Genomic DNA, 11,329 nt, shown 5'->3' on the forward strand with positions numbered 1-11,329 from the left:
TGTAACATGAGTTAACCAAGCCCATATAACAAGAAGCCAACTAAAACATGTAATTTCAACTTTAACAACCACAGTAAATTACTCTTCATATTCCCAAAGCTATTTCATTTGCCAGTCATTTTACGAGGAATCTCTGCTCTGCTAGTGATTTTTGTTTCCTGATTACTGATTGTAGGCAAGTTTTCTGAATTTGTATTTTCCACCTTTGTTTTCAAAACCAGATTAAAGACAAATCTTAAAAAGAAAAACATCAACAAATGCATCACAAAAATGCTCTCCAGCATAAGGGGTTCCTACATTATGGAGAGAGAGGAAGCCGTAAGCCCAACAGTCCACATATCTCTAACAAGTCAGTTTATTGGCTTCATTCCACACAGCAGAAAACAAAGCAACATTCTTACAGATCTTTCTTGGCTTTTTATGGTAGTGTTGATGGCACTCCTCAGGTAACAGGAATTTGGTGATATGTCCAAACTTACGGAAAGTAAACTTTGTGTAAGATAACCTATACTACTGCCTTCAATAGAAGAAACATATAGCCCACAGACAAAGACAAAGGGTGTCTATATTACCAAAAGAGGTGGAGATTGGCTAAGAATGGCTTATTGAAAAGGGCTAACTCAGCTTAAAGTGATATCAAAGGTAAAATAATTTGTGCTATAACTTAGCTGAGCAACCCAGTTAAGCACTAGCCACCCCTAAAGGCTTGTTATCAAGCTGTTAAGATTTTGTCCTCACTGCTATTATAATTGACATTTAGCTAACCAGTTAGCCAACTTCCATTGGAAACACCTTTCTTTGCAGCACACGCACATGCAAAATGCAGTACTGAAGAACAGTCAAGAAACTGAGTTTAGTTTGAAGGTTGAATAGGATGGAGCCACGTTTCTATCATCTTACATTGCATCAAACGTTAACTCTTTGACAAGGCATCTTGGGATCTCCCAAGGTGGCAAAGGGCAAATGGGATATCAGTTTTACATATTTACAAAACTATGTTACATTTTGTTAAACTAATTCAGAAATAAGTAAGTGAATTTACTGATTTTTTCTTGGTGTTCATTCCAAAACACATGTAACATTGCTTTTCCCTTTATTTCTTTTATAAAATTTGTTATCAAGAGAAAACACAAAAGAAAACACTATCACATTTCTATCTCAGGACTTAATTGAAGACCACATAGTGACAATTTCCTTTCCCAACTGATGACATTTGCAAAATCTTTCAGCTGAATTAAAGCATTGTGCTCAGCTTCCTGTTATCAACTGTGTATGATAACTTTCATGGCACATGAGCCTTTGATAACAAAAAGTCAGCTTTGCGGAGCATTGTAAAGCTGGACAGGCAGCAAAATAAGCTCTTAGGAATGCTTTTCCCTTTACTGTAGTTTCAGAAACTGAATCTGACTCGCTTCTCTAAACCCCAGCATCCCCCAAGTTTATCCCTCAGTGAGACAGTGCATCTTAAGATTAAACACACAAAAATACCAAAACAATATGCTTGAGATTACAGCTAATCACCTTTTTGTGTGGGACAACAGAGAGATCAAGAGCCATCTTCCACCATGCGAAATTATTAGCTGGGCTCCAATAGTACACAGAAAATCAAGTGTCCAGTAAAATGTTTACATGATGTTAGAAAAAAAACCCAAACCAATAATGTCAGTCAGCATAGTACTGTCTGTTGCCTTTGCAGGCCTTAAAACCTTCCTTCCCAAGCATCAGGTATTGGCCGCTGTCAGAGATCAGATACACATTCACTGGAGATGAAAGAATGATTTAAATCAGTTTCATAATGACACTGTTTCTATATTGGATAATCCACTTTTATTAAGAATACTACAAGTAAATAAACATAAACTGTTTTTAAAAAGCAGTTATTATTGCTTCTTTAAAAGCAACAAACAAACCTCTTTGTAAAACTGTGATTTCACTAACACGTAACAAAATATTTATTCATTCTACATTATAGTTCTATGAAACTTGGGGGGGGGGGAACCCACAATAACTGAGAACTGAAGCTGGGTCCATCAAGGAACCAAGCTAAGTGACTTCATCATCCTCTTTCTATCATTTGACTCTTATGCAAAACTTCAATGAATTCTGGATACAGCCATCCTTTAATCATAACAAAGATCACACACTTGCCTTGACTGAATTTTAAGAGTCCATGATGTTTTCTAACACCCAGGCCTGTAGAGATTTTTTGTTGAGGTTTCCACTCCATTTACTACTATGCAGCTTCCTCACTGCCTCCTGCCATTACCCAAAAATGAAGTGTTGTTTCTGTGACACTGCACCTGCAATGCTGACTTTATTTTATCTTTTTTAATTATCAGAGGCCTCAAGTAGGGTGCTCCATTAAGATAAGTACTGGTGAAGAATGTCACCAACATCCAAATGAATTACTGCTGCATCCAGAACAGCTTATGGACATCCTTTTCTACCCTATTCAACTAAACAACAAAAAATCATGTTACCGGGTAAGGCAAATGTAACTAATTCTGTACATCATCTCTGATCCAGGAATTCCATTTTTATCACAGTTAAATTCTTTTGCCCCAAACAGCAAAATCATTGGTAGTCCGGTTGCTTTGACTAGAAGGGTGCTCAGTTGGTCAGGTTACGGCAATAGGTGTGATTCAACCAAAGGATATTTCTCTTCCTTTTTATCAATTCAGAAGTGTATTTCAGACTAGTCTGGGAAAAGAATAACTCTGCCCTCAACTATTTTCAAACACAAAATGTCAGTGTGTGCATTAATGGTTCGGTCTATTGGATTATTACAAGATGAGGTGGTTCAGCATTTTATTTCCTGGCAGCACAATTAAAGACTAATCTATTGATCTATATTGTCAAGAATACTGCACCACATATTCTTATAGCAAAAGCAATCCATTGTACTTATTAGTGGAAAAGAAACAACTGTAATTGCTGACAACTGATGCAATTTTGTAGGTAGGATATGGTCACAGCTATATGAAATACAAATATAAAAACTGCTGCACCCCCAAGAGTTTCTATGATTGAACAACTGACTCAACAAGACAATTCAAGTGCTTGCTGATCCCAAGGCTCATAAATAATCCCACAACTTTCACAGGGCTACGCACGATGCTTGAAGTTGAACAGACGTCTAAGCAACCCTAGGGAATAATTAGCAAAAAGGATCATGGCAAAAGCTGGCATTCCTTTAGATACTCAGTATGAAACCAATTTTTTTCTATTCATCAACAACGTTGAAGTGTCTTTTATTTAAGCAGATATTTGAGGTGAAAATACTTACTGTGGAAAAACTTTTATAGTGAAGAAAATGTTTAATTTTCTTCTATTTACTTGTGGTCACTATTATTTAACAGGTAAAGCCTGTAAAGACCCACTTAAAGAATAACTATCAAAATCCAAAAATTGAAACTAAATTATGTTAGCTAGAGGCCCCAAGAACTAAAGATGGTTCATTAAAATAGCACCCCACCGTGTTTCACATTCATCTTGCCTTTCAGACAATCACAAAGGTGGCATCAACTCAACACAGACATGCAAGATAAATGTAATTCCTTTAATCAGACTTTTTTTTCAGTTTTCCTTTTCTGAACTCGGACATTTTTGTCTCCAGCTGAGAGGAAAAATTCTTTGTGATATTCTGTTCACAATGGAGACTTCATAGTACCTGAGACAGAAATAAGCTGGGAAGGAAAGAGATCAAAGTTGAAAGCTCGTTGTTCTTTCAACCCTCATATTTATTCCTTGTACCTTTATAAAGTGTGATGTGCTGTAAGCACGACATCAAAGAAAGCACCACTCCTCTTGTTCTGTATTAAAATAACCTGGATATTATTGTACTCTCTCTTCTGACAAGTCACATGATTACAGAAATGTACACAGTAACTTTACTCAATCACTGAAAAAGGAATTGTATTAGAATTAAAAGAGAGTCTCAGTTCACTGTAGAACTTGCTGAACATCTTAGTTTAACATTCACCATTCTCTCATCACAGTGGCTCTTCTACTGCAGATGTGAAGAGCCAGCACACATGATCTTAAAGACAGTTAAGTATTCCTGTTGGTGCATCAAACTCTCCTTGTCTCCAACATGGAAGCCGTTCTCAGAGTGCGGCATAACCCTAAAGGGCTAACATTTGCAGTCTTACTGCCCTTCCCAGCTCCAGTGAAGCCCCAAAACAGATTCTTTCTCTGTGCTCCAAGCACTAATTTAAGTACCTAACAGAAGTTGGTACAAACTTTTTGTCAATGTCTGTCAAAAACAAAACTAAGAATAGGAGGTTGTCTTTCAATATAGTGGAAAGCATGGCACTGCTACAGGATGCCAGAAATGACATCAGATCAGTTCATCACTGCCAACATTCCTACTAAAAGCAGCTTCAAATATGCTGCGTTGGCTAATCTTTGTTTTGTAATTAAATAAATCCTACAACACTGGTGAACCCTTCCTTTCGTGGTCAGCACTATCCTCTGGTTAATACATCAGCAGCGTGCACGCACACACAAGTGATTGAGAGCCGTATTATAAACTAAATGACTGTCAGTTAAGCAAAATTACGTCTTTACCACTAGCTCTTGCTTACACAGGCATCATGTTCTGTACAGGCAGAGATGAGGTTGGACACTTCTATGTTTCAAACACATTGACGGAACATAAGACAGACTCAGGGAATTTAGCTCAAGTCAGTTCATGACATGGTATGACCTACAACATACAAAAAAAACCTACTGGCATTTGGCAAACTGAGGCTTTAGTCCTCTTGGGTATTCCATGGCCTGACTTTGCAGAGATGATAATGTAAGTTTGTTTTTTCTTGATAGTCAAGAGGAGTCTTTACTCAAATACGGTTTGTAAACTGGCACCAACAGAAAAAGCAACAATCATAGAAACACACAAAACTTCCAGAGCTGAGAGGACACTAAAATGGGGAAACATGCCCTTGCCTTGAAGGCACAGATACAGCTGGTTTGTTCTCGACCAGTGGTGCTCAACACAAACAGGCCTTATCTTACTATATTTCCCTAACAGGTAAAATGTTGTGCAGCTGTGCCTATCAAATACCAGGAGAGTTGTTCCCAGATGGCACTAAGTCAAGAGTCTTGATCCAGCAGTGGAAGTGGAGGGCATTCAATCTCTAGTAAGCTTACAATTTTGGAATAAAAGATAGGAAACAAGGTCTTACCAGACCAGGAAAGTCATCCTAGAGATATCATAAACTATGGGAAGGCAGAATGAGTCAACTGAAATAGCTACAAAGAAATCTAAGATCACTGTGCGGTCTGCTTGTTTGATATTTACCTTATTAGGTAAGCAACAATGATTTACAGCAGTATTTCTTCAGCAACAAATTCTTATCCTGTCACTGCCTGACCAGATGCCATCTAGCAAGGCTACTTCTTTTTGCCAGTTAAGGTCACATGAGTCTAGGGTTACTGAAAAAGTAGCTGTTCCAGCAGGTGAATATTCAACAAAAGGACTTTTTGTTTTTTTTTTTAAGAAATATTCTATAGCTAAAACACAATTTAAAGTTAAGGTGGCCATTGCCATCTTTGAGAGATGATCTGTTCCTGCTGCATGCTTAGTCATCACCACAGTCTCCATATCTTCTGGTACTTACGAGATGTTGACTGCTGAATCTATACGGTTACTCGCTCCACAATGAGAGCTTCGACTCTTCAGTTTTTACATAGAGTGCAAACGACTACGACTAGTGCAGATTAGGATTTTTCTTTTTTTTTTTCTTTTAAAGTGTAAGCACTCCCTTAGTCTAGGACAAAAGTTTAATTTTCTTTTATTTGTGCTATGATTATCGCTGTGGTACTTGTTTAACTTACAGATTTACCACTGACACAGATCAATGACAAAAAAAATTCTTTTTCAATGTACAAACTTTCCAGGTTCAGCTTCATCACGCCCTCTAGTATTTACATTCTCTAAGGGTCTTCATATATTTCAGTAGGAGTTTTTCCTGATTTAGGAATAGTTGTGTAATTGACAATAGCAAAAAAAGAGAAGAAAAAAAAATGTAGGCAAGCCAGCCAGCCAGCCAGCCTGTCAGGCTGTGCTAACGAAAATTGATTGATGAACTTCTAAGCAGCAATGAGCAGCATTTTCAGACAAATCAGTTAAAACAGGTGCTGACCACTATGGGATTTATCAGTAAAAACCCTTATGTTATAAACATATGTTATGCATATTTTCAGACTGAAACTAGCTGGCAGCTTCCAGTTATTTCCTTTTTAACTATGAATGAGTTACAAGCTAATCCATTATTTTGCAGTGGTTTTCTGTTTGTTTGGGGCTTTTTTCCCCACATTTACGCTTTCTTTGGAATCCAGACCCTCCCAGTACTTTTCCTGGAGTCAATTAATCGATTCTGAAGAAGTAAAAAATTTCAGTTCTCCAGCTGTTACAGGATTATCATCAAGGTCATAAGGTCTGGCCTTTAGACTCAAAACAGACATCTGACAAAAGGAAGCAGCGAATCATTTTTCTATAGTGTGAAAAAGAGCACATGAAACTGAATTAAAAACAAAAGTAAAAAAAAAAAATCTGTTTTCATTACTTTAATGAAATGACAAACAAGCATATCTGTGTATATTACATTTTGAAATGGCTAGACTCAACTTCTTGCTAATGCTAGGAAAGAGAAAATTCAAATATCCTCAGTAGCAGTGAATGGCAATCGTTCTCTCCTGTCCTTTATCAACGTGGCAGTCAGGAGTTTATCTACTAGGACCCAACGGTGAGAAGAGGTTTCCATCTCGACACAAGAGTGCATCTGCACTAGCCAAAGCAGGCAGAGGTATGAGCAAGGCTTCGCCCACTCGCAGTGTGTGTGTTCAGGAACGGAGAACGAGACACTCAGTCTAATCCCCACTGGACTTGGACAAATGTCCATTTGATCAGTATGTTCACTTAATAGTATGGCAGGTTCCCACATCACAACAGTATAGAAATATCTGATTTTAACTGAATACTAACATCTTATACTTCTCTGCAGATAAATTTATATTCATTTAACATGAAATGGAATTAAAATAAGAAAATATTAAGAAAATAGGTCAGAAAAAGTAATTTCGCACACCTAATTCAGCACATGTTAAAAGAAACAAAAAAAGCAGGACTGTTGTATCCAGCTCAATATTATGTATGTCTTTGGTCTAAAAAAGCTAATTAACAACAGAAAAAAATGTGTTTTTTTGCTATTATAAACAGCTGGTAGGGTTGGTTTTTTTTAAGGTAAAGTGAAACATTTCATAAATAGATGTACAGAGCTCTTTAATATATACACCTACATATTTTTAAAGTGCCAGACCTATAAAGATAGATCTGTGTAAAAAGTTATTTTTAAGCAGCAAGCATTGGATTAGACAATACAAAGACAAAATAAAGTTTTACTTCTGCCAGTTCTAACCCCTGAAGTCAAATGGGTCCCTGAAGGTCTTATTTACCTGCCCAAGCAGAACACAATAAGCAAGCACAGCAACTACCCACACCCGAGTTACTAAGAAAGCTAAATACATCTTTTAAATATATCTTTTAAATATGTATTTTTAATTACACCTCTTCCACCCTGCCCCCTGGCTTTTGCCAAAATTCTGATATTAAAAAAGAGAAATAATTAATAAGTGAGTTAAGATTTGCAGGCCTCTTGGATGCAAGGAGTAGCCCCTTTGTATCAGTTTTTGTAACTTACCACCAAAACTGTGCTGACTGCTCTTTTGGTGTTTAGAAGCAAGGTGCTTTGAGTCTCATTTCTTAGTAACTCCTTGCAGGTTGCTACACGTTGGCATTCTGTACTGTACATACAGTCATACCCGCAGCACCTTTGAACAAGGAAAAAGCACTGCTTCCCAGCAACAGCTGCTCAACATCCTGCAACCTGCCTCTCTGTGCAAAAACAAACAGAGTGACAGACAGTGCTACGACAGCCAAGAGCTCGTAGGTGTGCTTAGTCAGGAGGTCCCAGGTTGTATAACAATGTCTCCTCAGGATAAATTCCAAAGAAAGCTGCTCTCAACAGCACCCTAAAACAGATCAGTTATCAGCTTTTCAGTCAAAGCATTAATTAACAATACTTTGAACTTTTATGTCACCTTCCATTACAAAAGAACTCTAAGAATATACAGAAACTAGATTGCAGCAATAACATACTGTCACCATCTTTAATCAAAAAATAAAGAAACTGCAAAACAAAGCAGTGAAGTAGCTCTCACAAAAACACACATGGACTCAGAGCTGGATCAAAGAGACTTCAGCTGTTATCCCACTGAGCTATGCTCCCCTATTAAAAAAATTCAGTTCAGGGGAGAAACACGTGCATGCACGCACAGGCTCTTCAGCCACATAACAAAGTCCACTCTTCTTAAAAAACACCAGGCTGGGAAGGTGGTTCACTGTTTCTTCAGTAAAGATAAACTAAAATATAGAAATTGCTCCATCAACAAACATCCCCAGTTCAATTCAACAGAACTTCCTCAGACTGTTTTCCTTCTGTGAATCCTAGAATTAATGTCCTGTGGATGGTTTAACCTATGTAATTTATTTATAGAGATTTATATAGCAGAACTAGCCCAGGACAAACCTTTGTTGTTTGCGGAGCTCTGATGTATTTGTAGTTCCATTTGTGCTCTTAAGCCGTAAAGTTTCTGGACCTCAAAAGCTCCTTACTCCTTTCAGAGTAAGGAGATGACAAGCTGGAGGAACAACAGAGATCCTTCAGTGATGGCTCACTTTATGGCTTTACTCCTAGTATTTCCTGGGCTGAGCACTCCTGAAGGGAGTGGCCCTGGCAAACCGGGTGTGTCTGTGTTCCCAAATAATTTAAAGGAAGAGTGAATATTTTCCTCTAGATATCCCATTAGTCATCTGGACCGTGGTATGTTGCCTTTCAAACAGTGAAATTTTCCAATATATTGATCATCTCAAAGCAGCTACTATCACTGATAACTTTCTTTTTCAGACAAAAAGATCCTAATCTGCCTCAAAAGCTGACTGCAAACAACAAATTTGTGCCCTATGACTGTTTTATTTCTATTTAAATCTGTGTCTCCACTCCACTGCTTTTCTTTTAGGCATATATTGTGCCTAAGTAAAGGAGTAAGAGCCCGTGTAAGATGGGGATAAAAGAAACACCGTCCTCACTTTCCCAGTTCCCCCCTTCCCATGGCAGGGAAGCCAAAGCCCCATGCATCTGCTCTAGGCTCCCACAACGCCCCACTCTGACAGAGACGATTAGGCGGACCGTAAGTGTAGACTTCCAGGCATTTCCTTCCACACAATTGTACATATCAAGAGACAAACCGTTTCATAAGCAGCTGAATTAATGAATCTTTGTTTCTGACAGATTTGCGTCCAACATCCTCAACACCCATGAGGTCTGCCCTACCTCCACCTAACATTCCCTGGGCAATACCATTCCCAGAAACACTTTCAGTTCCTTTCCATTTATCTGCTTTCCCATATTCTCTTCGTGCCCTTTAAATCCTTCCACAGTATGCTTAGCTGTCTCCCTTAAATGCTTCAGTATCTTTGACTACTTCCCATACCCCCTAAATTGCACACTACCTTCTTTGCTTTCCCCTGCACCCCAGCTACTGGTGAGTGAGTATCTTTGATTTCTCTTCCCCTCTGCCAAATCTGAAACTGACCCCCAGATTTTTTGCATGAAAGAGGGAGAGAAGGAAGAACGACAGAATTGTATAAGCCTCAAGGAAATGAGACCAAAAAACAGCCAAGCACAAGACACAGAAGCTGACAACTTGCAACCTGAAGACCTCTGCAGACTACACTTACTGTAGTCTGTACACTCTATGGACCGAGAGATGCTGCTGTATCAAGAATCTCATTTTCTCCCTAAGATTTTACTTTAAGTAACAAAAAAACTACTTCTCTTCTAAACATGTATGAAAAGATGCCTGAAACATGCATGACATGCTGGGTTCCTGAGTACGAACAGTTAGATCCAAATTTTGGCCAATGATTTTTAATTCCTGCTTCAAGCACTAGATCAGACATTCAATTTCCTGAACTCTTGACTTCATTTTCTCTACATTGAACCGTCACCTTCTCAGCCAGCTTGTTAAAAATACACAGTCACGCACACACACAGACAGATATACAGGCACAGAATTTGGTCTCTCTGCCTTTATTCTCAGTCTGGCATTCTCCTCCTCTGGCTTTGTACGTTTTATTTGCTGCCAAGTTAAGTTTAGTGCAGGACAGGGCGTTCACTCACTTTGGACTTCTAATGTGCCTGACTGAAAATGATTAGCTCACCAGAAATAATGCTTTCTCTCCACTCCCACTGTATTTTTTAATAAACAAAGCATCCCACATATTAATTACCATTATTACCACTCTTATATGGTAGACAGATATAATTATTCTGGTTCTACAGACAAAAAAGATTAAAGCACTACATTCCCAGGAGGTGTTGACCACTAGCATTTATTTATAGCTACTCTGCTTCTAGGAACGAAGTCTCAGATACAACTGTAAAGAGGAGTTTTGTAGGTCCAGAAATAAGTTCTTCTATCATCATTAAGAAACATTTCTGTAGTATGCCACTGTGATGCATGCAGTCAACCACATTTATATCTTTTTTGCTTAGGGGAAGAGATGAGAAAGATGACAATGATTCGATACGCATCTACATATTGTACGAGTCAGCATGCTCACACTAGCTATATTACTAGTTGCCATAGTATTAGAGGGTATATTTGAGCCACATTTTAACATAAGTGTTCTATATGGCTATGTATGGAAGTACATATCCCCTCTGTAATGTAAGCTGACCTTATGCTGATTTTCATCTATGCTAAATTAACTGACCATACCCAGTAATTTAGTACAGCATGTAAGAAGTGATCAATTCTTGCCTGTTGCACCAGTCCCAAGTTCCACCTCAGTAATTTCCGTAGACTTTCCTTGGCCGAAGGTCCAGCCCCCAGAAACTTTGGGGAAAGCAACTGAAATTCACCAGCGCGCGGGCATAAACACATTGTGCGCTGCTGCCATGGAAAGATACGCAAACCTCCCCAAGTGACAAGACTTTGAAAGACGACAGTCTATTATGCTCAGCGGAGAGATGTTTTTGTTGGCTATTAAAGCTCAGCAGAGACATGCTGGCTATTAGCTTTCCAGCAATTTCATCTGGACCTAGCTTACTCCATCCTACACAGTTCTCATGACTACCAGAGCTCCTACAAAGTGCATGAGCATAATCAGTCCCAGTACTGCAAGGGCTGTGCAGATCTACACTGGTGTCAGAAGAACAGAACAGCAGCAGCGCTCTTAATGACTACAGTACACAGGCAAACA

The sequence above is a fragment of the Apteryx mantelli genome, chromosome 7 (assembly GCF_036417845.1).
Source record: "Apteryx mantelli isolate bAptMan1 chromosome 7, bAptMan1.hap1, whole genome shotgun sequence".
Taxonomy (NCBI): domain Eukaryota; kingdom Metazoa; phylum Chordata; class Aves; order Apterygiformes; family Apterygidae; genus Apteryx; species Apteryx mantelli.